The sequence below is a fragment of the Lepisosteus platostomus genome, chromosome 5, assembly GCF_059453375.1.
Source record: "Lepisosteus platostomus isolate fLepPlt1 chromosome 5, fLepPlt1.hap1, whole genome shotgun sequence".
NCBI lineage: Eukaryota > Metazoa > Chordata > Actinopteri > Semionotiformes > Lepisosteidae > Lepisosteus > Lepisosteus platostomus.
The window spans coordinates 16710769-16727960 of record NC_142615.1 but is presented as its reverse complement, the minus strand read 5'-3'; the positions used below and the strand labels follow the sequence as shown (position 1 = coordinate 16727960).

The following is a 17192-nucleotide window of genomic DNA, read 5'->3' as shown; positions in this document are numbered from 1 at the left end:
ACAGTTCTTATAATGGTGAAAACAGGAGCACCTTCTCTACATTTTTGACTGAAGTATTTAAACGGAAAGAAATACTATCACTATGCAATTCATAAATGCAATTGAGCTCCTCTAAATGTTCTAGTCTGATGAAACAATGTATAGAATTAGGTGACAATATCGGAATTCATTCAAATGCACAAGATTAATTTTCAGCAACAAAAAAAGTGCTCGGAAATATTTTACAAGAATGAAACCTTACATTCACCTAAATAAACATTCACCCTCTACATTAGCAGTGAACAGTAGGACAGAAGGTTAGTGTCACTGGACACTGCATCAGAGAGGCCGATCTCTTCTCCCTCATTATGCAGGCTTACCCACTCATGATGAACTGTCCTCCAGTGATACTCAGCTGCCATCATCGACTCAGACATGACGTTCATGTACATATTATACCTTAATATAACACTGCGTTATAATGATTTGATCAAAACAACTGGTGAATAAATAATAATCAAATATTTTTTTCCTTTCTTTTAGTAGCTAAAAACCAAAAAAGAAGCATTTATTCTTTTCCTCTCCTACCAGCCCTTACAAGTCACCCAGTTTTTAGTTTAGAGCTGGATTAAAGCTCCAGTCTCTTTGAGGGTTGAGTTGGAATCCCACAGCTGCCAAATATCTCCAACTATCTCAGTGTTAAGAAGCAAAAAAACTCACATTTGCTGCAGAAGGAACAGGAGAATTCGTGCCATTCAGCCTTATAGCGTGATGTCATTTTCTCATTCTTGTTTTTAGATGCTTGTGATCGAATCTATGATCCTTATGAGTGTGGTCACCCTCCATAAAGGTAGCACAGATACAACGTGCCACGTTTTCAGAGAATCACATTAATTACAGGTCAGAAGAAGGTGACAAAGTGTCCGCTAGACAGTTCAGCGATTTCAATGGTGTTCTCTGTTGTTTAGGTCCAGAATGACACCCGTTACAACCAGGAAACACACAGTGTCAGGCATCAAAAAGACTTCCCAAAACCCTGATCCTCTCCTTGATCCGGTGATGGCATCCAGACATTTCCAGCAACACAGCCAGGATACGGTCTTCAACAACACGAGTGAAAAACTAATTCCCAACCTTTGCAATCCTTTGCAAAGAAGGACCACATGTGCTCAGTGTTAAATGCACTGTTCATTATTAATAATAATAATAATTTTTACATTATATAGCGCTTTTAAAGGTGGCTTTTCAAAGCACTTGACAACAATAAAGTTAAAAAAATACACAAGATAAGCAGGATGAGAATACACAGTTAGAGGAGACAATAGATGGTGGTATTAAATACAGTAGGAACAGAGGGGTAAAGAATAGTTCATTAAAGGCTCTTCTAAAGAAGAGGGTTTTGAGTCTGGATTTGAAGGAGTTTAGAGAAGGTGACTGATATCCTTGGGGATAAAGATCCAGAGCTTTGGGGCAAAACAGGAGAAGGCCCTGTCACCCATAGAGTGTAGTCCAGATGGACTGGGGGACAGATAGGAAAACACAATTAGAAGAGCGAAGGTTGTGAGATGGGGAGTAGGGCGATAACCCAGACAAGTACTGAGGTGCCAAGCCATGGAGAGCCTTATAGCTGAGCTTGAGGATTTTGAAGTTGACAGGAAGCCAGTGCAAGGACTCTGGGACAGGAGTAATGTGATCACAGTCCAGTGCTAATTTCTTTCTTGTGGCTGCTGGTTCATTTTCAACTGTGGACTCTTAAGAAGTCCTGTATTTAACTTGATCAACACCAATCCCTAGAGGATTTCGAAAGGTTCAATAAAAATGATACATGACTCTGGTGGGACTCGAACCCACAACCTTTGAATGACTTCATTCTATCGAGGCCTAGAAGTCCAACGCGCTCTCCATTGCGCCACAGAGCCAGCTGTATGAAAAAGTGTTTGCCCCCTTCCTGATTTCTTATTTTTTTGCATGTTTGTCACACTGAAAGTTTTAGATCATCAAACAAATTGAAATATTAGACAAAGATAACACAAGTAAACACAAAATGCAGTTTTTAAATGAAGGTTTTTATTATTAAGGGAAAAAAATCCAAACCTACATGGCCCTGTGTGAAAAAGTGATTGAGATTTATCAGTCTAGAAAAGTTTATAAAGCCATTTCTAAAGACCAAAATTACCCCAAGAGCACAGCGAAGACTCATCCAAGAGGTCACAAAAAACCCCACAACAACATCCAAAGAACTGCAGGCTTCACTTGCCTCAGTTAAGGTCAGTGTTCATGACTCCACCATAAGAAAGAGACTGGGCAAAAATGGCCTGCATGGCAGAATTCCAAGACGAAAACCACTGATGAGCCAGAAAACATCTTGATGACCCCCAGGACTTTTGGGAAAATACTCTGTGGACTGATGAGTCAAAAGTTGAACTTTTTGGAAGGTGTGTGTCCCATTACATCTGGCGTAAAAGTAACACAGCATTTCAGAAAAGGAACATCATACCAACAGTAAAATATGGTGGTGGTAGTGTGATGGTCTGGGGCTGTTTTGCTGCTTCAGGACCTGGAAGACTTGCTGTGGTAAATGGAACCATGAATTCTGTTGTCTACCAAAAAATCCTGAAGGAGAATGTCCGGCCATCTGTTTGTGACCTCAAGCTGAAGCGCACTTGGGTTATGCAGCAGGACAATGATCCAAAGCGGGCAAACTTCTATGCCCACTTTGATGCTCTGAACAAGGGCAATGCTGAGAAGACCCCAAGTGTGCAGGGCGAGTTTGTTCTGAAACTCTCAGAGCAGGACGTGCAGAAGACTCTGAGCAGGGTGAAAATCCGTAAGGCTGCAGGGCCTGATGGGATACCACCTCACGTCCTGAGGACATGTGCAGCCCAGCTGACCACAGTGTTTACAGACATCTTTAACTCCTCCCTGTCACAGTCCACAGTCCCTACCTGCTTTAAAAAAACCACTATTGTTCCAACCCCTAAAAAGACAAAAGTGACGTGCCTGAATGATTACTGCCAGTAGCATTAACATCTGTTGTGATGAAATGCCTGGAGAAGCTGGTGTTGTCACACATCAACTCCTCCATCACAGAGTCACTGGACCCCTTGCAGTTCGCCTACCAGAACAACAGATCAGTGGATGATGCTGTATCCCTGGCTCTGCATACAACCTTGGAACACCTGGACACTAAGAACTCGTATGTGAGAATGCTGTTTGTGGACTACGGTTCAGCATTCAATTCCATCATACCCAGTCAACTGGTGACAAAGCTCAGGGGATTAGGTCTGTGCAACTCTGTCTGCAACTGGCTGCTGGACTTTCTTATCGAGAGACCACAGGTGGTGCGGATAGGCAATAAAACATCAACACCACTCACCCTGAGCACTGGAACCCCACAAGGCTGCTGTCTGAGTCCAAGGTTGTACTCCCTATTTACTCACGACTGCACAGCAAGACACAGCAACAACCGCATTATTAAGTTTGCCGATGACACCACTATAATAGGACTGATCAGTGATGATGACAAGTCCACTTACAGGGATGAAGTTGTACAGCTGCTTAGGTGGTGTCATAGCAATAATCTGGACTTGAACATAAAGAAAACGAAAGAACTAATAGTGGACTTTCGGAGACACAGGCCATACACTCACAGCCCACTCAGTATTGATGGAACGGAAGTGGAAACAGTCACCAGCTTTAGGTTTTTGGGAATTCACATCTCTAAAGATCTAACCTGGACTGTGAACACTGACTCTATCATGAAGAAGGCTTAGCAGCGCCTTTATTTCTTGAGGTGCCTCAAGTGATGGGGGATGCCAATACATGTGTTGGTGAACTTCTACTGCTGCACCATCGAGACCATCCTCACCAACGGGATCACTGTGTGGTATGGTAACACCTCTTCGCGAGAAAGAAAGGCACTACAGAGAATGGTCAATATGGCCCAGAAGATCATCGGCTGCGGTCTCAACGAGATTAAACAGCTCTATGAGGACCGCTGCCGTGGTAGAATTCTGGCCATCACAGAGGACAGTCACCACCCCGGGCATGAGCTCTTCACCCCACTGCCCTCAGGCAAGAGATATAAGAGCATACGGACACTTAACACTAGATTCTTCAATAGCTTCTATCCACAAGCAGTGAGACTGGCGAACAAATTTAGCCATCCCCCTCGGACCACATCTACACCATCACCATCTACCTCTTTATGATTTCTTATCTATTGCACATCTCCAGTCATTGTTTACACGTCTGTATTGTTTACATTCAAACTGTCTACATGTTTACTTGCACATTGTCTATTGTTTGTTTGTACATTGTCTTGATGCACTGTTTGCACTTTGTCTTGTTTTTTACACTTGTTTTACAATCGAGAGACTTTCTGTAAGTAAGAATTCCATTGTACCAGTACCGGTTACATATGGCAATAAAGTTCAAGTTCAAGTTCAAAACACACCAGCAAGTTCACCTCTGAATGGCTTAAGAAAAACAAAATGAAGACTTTGGAGTGGCCTAGTCAAAGTCCTGACCTGAATCCGATTGAGATGTTGTGGCATGACCTTAAAAAAGCGGTTAAGGCTCGAAAACCCTCCAATGTGGCTGAATTACAACAATTCTGCAAAGATGAGAGGGCCAAAATTCCTCCACAGCATTGTAAAAGACTCATTGCCAGTTATCGCAAACGCTTGATTGCAGCTTTTGCTTCTAAGGGTGGCCCAACCAGTTATTAGGTTTAACTAAATGTTATCCACAACTTCAACCACCTGTGAGAAACGGGCAACTGCAGTGTTTCTCCTGCTGGCTCCACAGATAATCCTTTTTTGAAGTTTAAGGAGAGGATTTCTTTGTCAATTCAATTAAATGTTTCAGAAATGCTGAACTATTGATGTGTTTCACACGCAGCACGGGCTCTCCTTTGCTTACAAATATTTTTTTTTTACACCAATTTACTCAACTACGATTTTTGCTGAGCATTTTGTTTGCTTGCTTCCTATTGTATACTGAGCTGATACAATAGGCATGGAGAGAGATACTACTGCAGGTAACACCCCATGAGAAACATCATGAGTTTCTGGAAAAGCTCTCTACCTGCCCATTTTAACATTTTAAGCTTCAAAGTCTTTAACTAATGTGATACTGGAGTCAACAAGCATACTTTTAGAATTTGATTAAAAGGGAATATAATATGGAATCGCGTATCTAAAGAAATTAATAACGATATAATTATATTCATGTACCGCAACACAAGAATAGTACATGCTGTACATTGTCTGTTGATAATGTTTCTGTAGTGCTTTTTCAGCACTCTGCATGTGACCTTGCTGGTGGCACTCTGGGTTAGGCTCCTGACTCCTATCTCACATGCTGTGTGTTTGAATCCTGCTGGAGTCATGACTTTTTTTTCAACAAACATTTCTTTGAAAAAATTAAACATTTCCCTGGGTCAGAGATTAAATAAAACCTCACTCGCACCAAACAAATTTATATTTCTAAATATCACAACATGATCGAATATAAGTCATTTTAATAACAATGAATAGTCACCTATGTGTTACAATATAAACATTTATATTGATTTAAATCGCGTTTTGATTTAAATCGCAAATGCAGGTTTAAATATATGTGTTTTTTGATTCACAATCAGACAAATGCAACATAAATTGATATCTTTGTCTTCTAAGTATCTTAATAAACTTTCAGCATAGCATTCTCCCCGTTTAGATTTATTTTTCTTGGGATCCTGGGATCAAACATGGAAAGATTAGATTGTAATCGTTTTTATTTTTTAAATACATTTTAGAAAAGTGTAATCTATACTAAAAAGTTGTACACCACCTGCTATAAAGATACATATTGTAATACTTTCGGATTCGGATAGGACAGACACGAGAACTCAGACTTGCGGAGTTAAAGCAAGTTAAAGCCTTGATTTTATATATCACCTTTAAAAGTGGCATCTCAAAGCAAAGTAAATACCCAACACTGATTGTACCAATCTGTCATGCTAATAAAGCACCTTGAATTGAGAGAGAGAGAGAAGGGGAGGGCGAGCAAGCGAGAGAGCACAGCCAGGACAGACAGGCAAATAAGATACACTCCACAGACATTCACAATAGCGACATATCATAAAACGTTTGCACATATAGTTAAATTATTATTTGTTTTTCAGGAAGTTAAAAAAAAAAACACTTGAATTACTTATCCAGTCTCTCGAAATAAAATTATATTTCAAGCAATGCAACTAATGTCGGGCAATGTGTTTTTTTTTAATCCAACATTGACAGCCACATCTTAAATCTTGTCAGTCAGCTCTTTTTTCTCTATTTGAATTGTGGCAATTCAAACAACCTGGGATAACAAGTGGTCTCAAAGTCACAGAGCTCACAGAGCTTTCACAACAGATGACAATTCCCTTAGTCCTTCCTTAGTCTTCCTGAAATTGTCAGATTATGAGTGAACAAAAGCATTGTATTAAAAATTTAATAAAAAACATTTTTTTAATTGCGTATCTAAGGAAATAGCAGTATAACCTTGTTCATGCAGTGGCATGTTACATTATTAATTTGGGTGTCTCCTCTTGCCAGAAAGCTGTAAATTGCATTTTGAGTGCGGTTTTTGACTTTTTTTTAATTGCAACCCATAAATAAAGCTGATACTGTTTAGACTTTTAATTATTTTAAACTGTATTACAGCAGCACAATGCAACGTAAATTGCAAAAATGCACTTGGAATCTGTCCAAGCCCTGCTTTGTCAGGCATTTTCTTTTACTGTAACGGACATAAAAACTCCCTTGCTTTTAACAGAGCGTTTCATAACTTCTAACTACGAAAATTATTTAAACTGCTACACTTATCATTCAACCAGAGCTCGAAATATCACAAAGATCCTCAAGAGCACAGCAAAGACTGTTTTAAAAGTATACTGGTGACAAACTAGTATACTTTAGATCTTTTTTTCTGATACGGGGAAAATCTAATCATGTTTCTCTATAACAATAAAAAAAAACATTATTTTACATATCACCTTTATGTGATATCACCTTAAGGACAGCACATACAAGTGTTAATTGCACAATGGACAGCGCAAATAAATTTAAAATAGTCTTCTTTAGGTGTGAGGGCAGGAGTGGATCGCAGAACGCATAATCAGCAAATTAGGAAAACAAAGAACAGGACAGGTGAGACGTGTATCCAGAGAGCGGGTGATCAGAAAAAGTAACAGCTGTTATGCCCAGGTTTTACGCTCTCTCTGCTGAATGAATAAAAGCATTTTATTAAAAACGCCTTTGCGTTTGTCTGGGTATTTACTTTGTAATCTGTGGTTTCCATCTACTGTATTGCTTTGAGATGCCACTTTTAAAGGTGATATGTAAAATAAAGATTTTTATTATTGTTATAGAGAAACATGATCAGATTTTCCCTGGTTCAGAAAAAAGCCGATTAAAATCTGTAATCTTTCCACTTGTATGTCATCGGAAAATACAAGAAGTTTCTCCTTTGTGTAAGGATGGTATCAAAAAGTAATCTAACTGGTGAGAAAGCTGTGCTGCTCAAAGCGCTTTACAGGATAAAAACAATAACAACAATAGTGTTAGGCTGGGCAAACGATTTTTTTATAGAAATACAAAATGAGATATAATGATGTGTTCCGGCTAAGACATTAACAAGTACAACCCCCCTCTCTGCGGGAGTGCTGGCTGTGACGAATTAAACCGGTTTCACAGGTATTTTCAAAGTAGAAGGGGGCAAGATTTCCAGCGAAAGACACCTCCCCCCTCCAAAAGTACATTACTTACTAGTTAAGAAAGCTGGGCTCCTCAATGAAATCGCTTTAACATGCTAATGCGTTGGTGTAACAGTCCAGGCGTGGCAAGCTTCTAATGTCAACCCGACTACAGCAAAAGGAACCCTTCTTTCATTGGAAGTCAATGAACATATTCTAGCCCTAAATGAATTAATAGCAAACATGGTTTACATAAAAGACATTTTTCCAAGAAAGTTTAGCCTTTGTCACTAATGAAACCACTAAATAAAGACATAAATATAGAAATCTTAAGATTTTAAAAATACATGACTTTGCTAAAATTTATTTAAAAATAAAAACGATTACAAACGCCAGCGGAGAGAGAGAACAGGGGAGGGATGTTGGTTATGCATAAGGGGTGGGGCTATGGAAATGAGGTCTATTTAGGAATGTGGAGTTACATGTTCTGGTTGTTTGTGAATTATCGTTGTTGAGTATAGAGTGTTGAGGTATTGATTTTGTGTAATGCTTTATGTTGAAAATTGAGGTGGATTTTGTTTATGATAAAGAGGATAAACTGGGATGGGAGGAGAGTTTAGTTTTGCATAAGGGGTGGGATTATGATAATTGGAGGAATTTGAGTGAGTTTGCGGGCTATTTTTGGTTTGTATTACAAATAATTCATACTAGATATTGAGATTTGTTGTGGTTTTGTTGAGATTTAACTCCGCAAGTCTGAGTTCTTGTGTCCGTCCTATCTGAGCCCGAAAGTATTACAATATGTATCTTTATAGCAGGTGGTGTACAGCTTTTTAGTATAGATTACACTTTTCTAAAATGTATTTAAAAAATAAAAATGATTACAATCGAATCTTTCCACGTTTGATCCCAAGATCCCAAGAAAAATAAATCTAAACGGGGGAAAAGCTATGCTGAAAGTTTATTAAGATACTTAGAAGATAAATGTATCAATTTAAGTTGCATTTGTCTGATTGTGAAGCAAAAAACACATTTAAATCAAAATGTGATTTAAATGTTTATATTGTAACGCATAGGTGACTGTTCATTGTTATTAAAATGACTTAAATTCGATCATGTTGTGATATTTAGAAATATAAAAGTCAATTAATTGTCCATAATATTGCTATTCTATTTTTTCAAAGAAATGTCATAGTACACGAATATAATCATATAGTTATTAATTTCTTTAGATACGCGATTCCATATTATATTAGCAGAAAAGCTTAAATCTACCACCTTTTAACATGCTATTTCACATGTTAGTTAAAGACTTCGATGCTTAAAATGTTAAGGGAGAAATGGAATACCGGTGTGTATTTTTTCTTTAAAGTACCGATTCCTGGAATCTGGCTGGCTGACACCCTTCTGAAGTGGTTCCATAATATCTAGTATATGGAAAAGAAAGCGTTGATAAAAAAGCCTGGATTCTCATGTATCTCATACAAGTATCTTTTAACACAGTCTTTGCTGTGCTCTTGAGGATCCTTGTGATATTTTGAGCTCTAGTTGAATGATAAGTGTCGCATTTTAAATAATTTTTGTAGTTAGAAATTATGAAACTCCCTGTTAAAAGCAAGGGAGTTTTTATGTCCGTTGAAGTAAAAGAAAATGCCTGACAAAGTAGGGCTTGGACAGATTCCAAGTGCTTGTACAAATGTGCTAAAGTCCTTTGAGTATACAGCTTGTCCAAAGTCATTCATTATTAGTAATATCTTCGGTAAATGCTTTGATGCATAAATATTTCTGATAAAGGTAGGTTGTGTACTTTTGTCCAACTGAGCAATCTTGCTTTCATAAAATATACCAACATTTTAATGACTGATGATTAACATGCTGTAATACACAGTTCAAAATTAAAGGCTCAAATGCTGTACATGAGAGGTTAAGCTTTATTGGCTCCTCCTGGCGGTTTTACAAGGTGATGCCGGATACTTTCCGGCATGACGTCAAATGACGCGATTAACCCCGTGATACTGCGACACGCCCACCGGGGTATACCGCAAAATACCCCACCCATTTTGAATGGCTGCATCTGTAGGTTCAACTCCTGCCTGAATGACATGTCTCGCTCCTTATTCAGTTCATCCTCCATACGAGTGAAGCAATTCCTCCTGCTTCTGGTACAACCATATCAGAACAGAAGCCCGTGTCACCCAGCTCTGATTCAAGAGCGACTCGCATCTTCAGCCCTTTGTTTTTGTTCGTGATCATTATTTTCTTTAGTTATTATCAATATTGAACTTTTTTAAAAAATAAAACGACAATAATCAAACGCAGGCAGATTTTCTAAAAGTATTAGGAGTTGACAGGGTGCCCCTTTGGAATAGTTGTCAGAAAATGTGAAAAAAGGAAAGTTACATAAGCTCTCACACAGCATTAGAGATTGGAATCTGATTGTTAAAAAAACTAGCCGTCTCCCCAGCATTTAACGGTGCTGTTGTTTTTATTTTACATATTGTTAGCATTTTAATGAATTGTTAAAAGATTGATACACAAATCGCTAAATACGAAACGTAAAAAACCCCAACTGTAAGCAATTGACCATTCATATTCCTGAATTCGTATTTATCTGTGTCCAAGTGCCTGGTGCAGCTATTTTGAAAGCAGAGTCTATGATTTACTGTATTGCAGAAGCGTATTGTTGCCACCAAGGAAAAAAAATCCCGAGTTTACAGGAGTAAAAGAGGAAGCAAATGCAAACACCGTTTAGAAAAAACACACACGTCTCAGGCCTTAACCATGACAAGGATGGGATCTGAACCTAGACGAGCAGAGCACAATGAATTAGCAATCCAAAAAGTGACTCCTGTTTAATTTTCTTTTCGCTTGCTTGATTTGTAGTACGCTCCTAAATTCTTACAACCGATAAACAAAACGGCTTCATGTGCCACAGCATTCTGCTGCAGGTACGGGTTGCACCGTGTATTAGGCGAACCCGAATTAAATATTTCAAATATGTGAAGAATTTCATGAAACCTGAAAAAAGATCACAGCCAATGTCAGCAATTCAGAGCCTGTAGCAGTTTCAACGGAACAAAACGATCTGAAGCCGCAATACTTTCATAGAGTGTATTGTGACACTCTAACCAAGCTGTTGCTATTACTGCTACTTCTGCTGCCGTTGCTTTAAACTCTACTCAGCGGGCAAGTAAAGTTGTACAAGGAATAGACTACTTTGAGCCGTCCAAATTCCATTATGTGAATTCAAGCTTTTTTTAAAATTAATAACAGCATTAGTAATACAATGCGTGCTCAGAAACGTTACTTATTAGCTTATGAAGCAATAGTGTTTCTTCATAACAACAACAGACAATTTGGGGTCTTCAAAATGTAAACACTGAAGTTTTTACACTTCCTTGTGAGCAGATCACCTTTGATTTAGAAAATGAAATCTTACTCCCCTGTTGCTTTCATCGCAATATCTGAATCGAGACCCAAGTGCTAAAAAAGCTGAATAACTTAAAAGTCATAAGCCCGATTTTAATTTAGATACACATCTTCTAATGCAGCCTTCAATACACGACAGTCTATTTCTCGAAAGCGTGTTATGTAAAAAAGAGAAAAACAAAAATATATGGATGACAATATTTAAAAGATGAAGATTTTACTTTTGAGAAATTGTCATTTTATGTATCTAGACGCTTTTCAATCGCTGGTTTTAGAACTTTGCTGGGCTTCCTGCATCATTTTCAGTGTTATAAACTGGGTGTGGAGGTAGCGATCACTTTGGAGAGCAGTTGATAGGCTGGAGCTGTTCAGACTACTTCTCAAATGCTTCCATCATTTTTCTTTCACGCTACGACGCGAGTGTGTACATGTGTTTGGTTTTCATTTCACTGATTCTCGTTGAAGATTTGGGAATTAACGAAGAAAGAATCAGTTGCCTCGGAAAGCAGAAGATTTGGTTCACAACGATCTTAAAGACACGCCCATGTAGAGCAGCGTGTCATATTTGTACTATAAAAGACCAAGTGCTCAAAGTGATGTCTGCGTTTACCATTGAGACTTTTCATCTCGGGCGCACTTTTAGAAAGCAAAGATAGAGCAGTTGTGTTGAATGACAGCTGTTAGCAGAGTGGCGCAGCGGAAGCATAACCCAGAGGTCGATGGATTGAAACCATCATCTGCTATGAGCATTTTTTGCACAATTGATAAGCACACCATCAGTTTAACGAAGTGCATTAAAAACTGTTTTTTTCTTTCGTCTGTATACAAGCTTCGCACTTACGGCACTCTTTAATCTTTACCAATTGCAGATGCCCAAATGTATCTTTGGTTGTTCTGCGATCCTTGATAGTTTCCTCAAATCCTTCAAATGAACATCCATATCAAAGCAATTATGTTTATATATATATTACAATTAAGGTACATATTAAAAATAGCAACGCACATTTCTATAATGCTCATTTAATAATAATTGTCAAGGATTGTCATGTTCTCCAACAAATCTGTGTTCTAATTTTAAAATATTTTTGCTAAGGATACAACGGGTGTATAAATGAATTCTCCTGACAGCCAGTTGAAGATAAAATTCCACACGTGAAGATTGTTTTCTTGGACATTAACTTAGGTACTTAATTCTTTACTTGTTGTAGTTCCACACGAGTAAAACACACATTTCCTGAGAAGTTCAAGAGGGTTTGCAAAGAAATCCCATCAATTTTTAGCGAAGATTATGTTACATCGTAACAATCTGAAGCACATACCTGAGTGTGCTTGAACCACCAGCTCTTTGTTTAATAGCTGCACAGGGACACATTTTCACCATTCACACGTTTGTAGTTAAAGAAAATAAAATACTGGCATTTTCCTGCCATTCGGCAATATTTTTTCTGCACTGACGAAGAATAATCAAGAACTTTATTTCATCTTTCGCAGGCTGTAATTTCCAGAAAAGGAAGTGAATACTTGTATTAAGCTAAATCAAGCCGATGGAGATGCACTGCCGTTGTTTTCTTCCACTTTTAAGTGGAGAAAGTGGATAAGCAAGATTTGTATTTTATCTTTCAGAAGTTGTATGAATTTCTTGAAGTTCAGAAATAGCTTGTTCCAGAAAGGAAATGAACACTTGCTTCAAAGTAAATCAAGACGTATGTCTCTCTCGCTGTGTGTGCTCTTATCTGTCCATCTCTCTCCTCTTCTCTCTGGCAGTCTGTGTAGAGTATCTGAAGGGGATGTAACACCACTTGGAAAAGAATAAATATTCTCATAGGCAGAATAAAAAATCAATATTTTCCTGGTTCAGGGCTCACTGATCTGGCATCTGTGGGCTCTGTTCCAGGTCAGAAGCAAGAAGTTTCTATTAACCCTTTCTAGGACCTCCATCCCTTCAGTATTACTGTCTTTACTGTATGTCAGCCTCCAAACATGTTTTATAAATATTTTATAACACAAGTGAGTGTGGAAGTATCTTAGTATTTATGTAATAAACACCAGTATTGACACTCTGATCAGTATATTGATTATTAGTAGCCAATGGTCCGATGGTTGTGTCTCCAATAGTGACCAGTTGACCAGTCTGTAGCTCTGAGCAGTGGAACTTTGATCACGCAGAAGACCTGTCTGTGTGTGATTCCACACCAGCCCTGGGATTCAGCTGCTCTCAGAAGTGTCTCACAGACAGTCTTATAAATGTACAATTAGATTAAGGCTTGTAACAGTTATACAGTTAATTTAAATCATCAGACCACCTATAGAAGTGAGAGCTGGGTGGAAATAAAACCAGTATACCCATTTTAACCAGGAGTCTGATCTTCCTGGCTCTTATACTCTGAAGATTCGTGTAAAACCCTTAATAGCGCTCATTTCAGGGATTCGTGCTCGATCTCTGCTGCTCTACACGGGAATGCTTTGTAATGCATTAATCTGCGAAGTAAACTATTTTTTTCCCTGTTTAATGAATTTCATTCCTTGTTTTGTCACTCTCCTCCTTCTCCAACTGTTATGATTCGCTTCTCTCCACAGCCTGGTGTGTTTTCATTTAGAGATGTTATGTCTGTAAGAAAAGCCACCCCGGGCTCCGGACAGGAGTCTCCTCCAGCGGAGACGCGCTCTGCTCTGTCAGAAAGAGCACTGTGACGTCACAGACACCAGCCAGAGCGCCGGGATCAGAGCGCGAGACCGCGGGAGGCGCGCTGAGCGCACAGAGGAGAGTTATTGATCACTTATCTATCGACAACCAATTAATTCAACTGAAGAACCGTAGAATAAACGATTAACTTCACCGATTGGTTAGTACTGATTCTTTTCCCGTTCTTGACCCTGTTTTAAATATCTAGAAAACAGTCAATACATCTTGTATCGATCAATTACCATAGTGCGTTTAATGTTAATAATGTTCAATCTGAAATTAAACAATGATTATTCATATTATTATTTGGGTAACTGTATCCTAGAGCTTAGAAAATGATATTCCAAGTTGATAAATGTATGTAAATAACAGTTTAAATGCATTTTGTCCAGTGTTTATAAATCATAAGTATGGTAACCACGGCGACAGGCGCCACGTCACTGTGCACGTCTAGGTGTCTCGCCTTCGTCACAAAGAGCGTTGTGACGTCATGGGTAGCAACTAATAATAATTCAAGTGTATTCATGTTAATATTAGAGAGTACAACTGGTAGTTTTCATGCTAGTGTTCATGTGAGTATTAATGATGATAGCGATACTGATAGTTTTAGTTTTCATGTTCATATTCATGTTAATATTAATTATAATTATAGTGTTACTGAGTATTAACAGTAGTAGTAGTGTTTGTTTTAATGATAGCTTAACTGTTATTATAAGTAGTTTGTGTCAATGTTATTGATATTGATAGTGTATGTCTTAGTGATATTGTTATTGTTGTAATATGAGGAGGTATTTGTGTTAATGTTAGTTATCATGTATCTGTAGATACCTGTGTATGTGGTGTCTGTGCATGTGTGTCTGTAAGTGTGTGGTGTTTGTTAGTGTGTAAGCATGTGCGGTCTCTGAGTGTGTGGTGTCTATTAGTGTGTCTGTGAGTATTTGTAGTGTCTCTTTGTTTCTGTGAATGCATGCCTGTGAAAGTGTTTGTATGGTGTTTGTCTGTGAGTGTGTGGTGTCTGTCAGTGTGTAGTTGTATATTTGTAAGTGTATGTGTGGGTATGTAATAATAAGAAATTATTAAGAAAGTAAGAAATTGTTTTATTTCATAAACTGTAAGACGTGAAGAGAGTTTACAGTTTGCATCCTTCGCTTTGTCTTTTAACTTAAGCGTTCAGGATCCAAGCCCGTGTGCGGACGGTTGTGTTTCTTGAATCTCTTGTAGTCATCAAAAGTTGTTGTTTAGTCCTTCAGTTTTTTCTCCAATTTTCCAATGGATATTTTATACAATCCATACTTTTCATGCTCTTTTGAATTTTCCTTCACTTATGAAAAAAGTTCAAGGTGTTCTTGTCGCTGTGCTCCACATCTAGACGAGAGCACTTGTAAGAGTACAGGACACACAGTGAGGAGTTCATGCAGCTTTCAGCTCAGTGCGGAGTCCAGAGGGAGGACTCGCTCGCTGAATGATCTCTCAAGAAATCCCGGGTGAGATTCGACAGGTGGCTTCTTCAACAGCCACGACAAGTCTGAAGACTTTCTCTGAATTTCCTGAATATAACGTTAAATTAGTTCAAATAATTTGGTAGTTAACACAACTAAATGCTTTGGAGGTATATTTAAAACAGCAGAGCAAGACTTCAGGCACTTCGAGTATGCATTAATTAATTGTGTTAACCTGGATCTATATAATCAAGAGTTCTCTTGTTCATAATATCTTTTTATATTTGTTAATTGAATATATCAAATGAGTATATCTGTTATATTTTTGAATGGGATGGGACTGTACACTGGTGGTTCCCAGGGGAAAACAGGGTTATTGAGCCATTGGACATTCAGAGAGTATATGTTGTGTGGGCGAATGTAACCGTGTGCGAAAGTAAAAAAATCCTCTTAGATGATCAAAGAATAAGTTGGGTGGGTGAATGTAACTGTGCTCTAACAATCCTCTTGGATGAAGCGCTACAGATGCAGCCCGTGAAAGTGTATAAGACTTACAATTATAGTACTGCTGACAGAAATGGAGCCTCTACATCAGACAGAAAAGGCAATGTGTTCGCTTAATCGTGTGAAGGATCTCCTTTTGAATCTGTCTCATTCATCAATGGAAATAGTATCCATTAGAATATGATACATGTTCACCTTCAACCCCGCAGCTGCCAGACCTGCTTGTTTTGGGACTATTTGCAATGAGTATCACATTAGTAGGTATGTGTCCTTAAAAATGTAAGGGACATTCAGTTATATACAAACGGGACAGAGACAAAGTAATAATCCTATTTTAACGTGTCCTGCATTTTAACTTATTGAACAGATAAATTGAAATGTTCTGATTCAGAGCCCCTGCAGTTCGTGCACCACAACAATGCTCCTGAGCCCCGCACTGAGCACACGATCAGCTGAGCTCTGACTTTGTTCAGCACGACTCTTTGTTGCGGTTGAGCTCAGAGCTGGAGATGATCTCCATATTCTACCACACTAACTAGTCCTAAACATAGTACATAGTAAACATAGTAAACATAGTAAAGCACACTCTGAATCGATCCGAATATTTGATTTCCAGGATCAATTTAGGCAACAACAGGCAACGTGGCGCTTCTCCAGCAAAGCATTTCTTAGTTTTGTGAACTACTGGTGCTTTAAACACACTGACCTATGAAACTAATCAGGATGGCCGAGTGGTCTAAGGTGGCAGACTCAAGGATTCCTGTCTTTCTGTTGCTTGGGTGTTCTGCTCTCTGAATAGAGGCATGGGTTCAAATCCCATTCCTGACAGCTCTGTCATTTTTCCCGTCTTGTTGTGCTCGCTGACAACGACAGGAAGAGGAAAACGGAGAGAACGGTTTGTGGGCACATGGTGGGCAGGGAAATGCTTCATGAGCACTTACACATTATTAGCAGAAAGTCAAATAAGCTTTGATTTCTGCCTTAAGAACTGTTTGGCGTGGCTGTAATCGAGTAAAGATTTACGGCCAAGGTATGCATTCAAAGGTGAAACACCGAAATATAAATCCAGAAGATTTATTAAAACATATGGTTTTCCTTGCGGTTTCTCCTGTATTTAATTAAATGTGGCATGTGAAATCAACCTGTAGCCCTACAGAATGCAGAGTGACAGCTCCCCGTGAGGAACACACGTGTCCTCCCTCTGTTATGACCTTCATACACTCCTCTTTACATTAAGCACTCCTCTTAACTCTTAGCACAACATTAAAGTTTCACAGACAGAAGCAGTACGCCAGCACAACCGATATTAAAACGCAGTACGATTTGCACTGACTGGAAAGTGATCAGCAGACGTTATGCTTGTTCCCTGCATAACGCTAAAGGTGGCAAAGCGCATTTGGGTTGAGAGGATGCAATACAGCTTTTGTTTCCTGCC

General features: G+C 38.7%; 2 non-coding genes across 2 annotated transcripts; one reads left to right on the top strand and one right to left on the bottom strand.

Annotated features, from left to right (window-relative positions):
* Nucleotides 1–1805: 1805 nt before the first annotated feature.
* Nucleotides 1806–1898, bottom strand: trnar-ucu (transfer RNA arginine (anticodon UCU)). The gene is made up of 2 exons: nucleotides 1862–1898; nucleotides 1806–1841 (listed from the first exon to the last, which is right to left on the bottom strand). It is a non-coding gene; the product is annotated as a tRNA-Arg (tRNA).
* Nucleotides 1899–16474: 14576 nt separating this feature from the next.
* Nucleotides 16475–16585, top strand: trnal-caa (transfer RNA leucine (anticodon CAA)). The gene is made up of 2 exons: nucleotides 16475–16512; nucleotides 16540–16585. It is a non-coding gene; the product is annotated as a tRNA-Leu (tRNA).
* The last annotated feature ends 607 nt before the right edge of the window (nucleotides 16586–17192 follow it).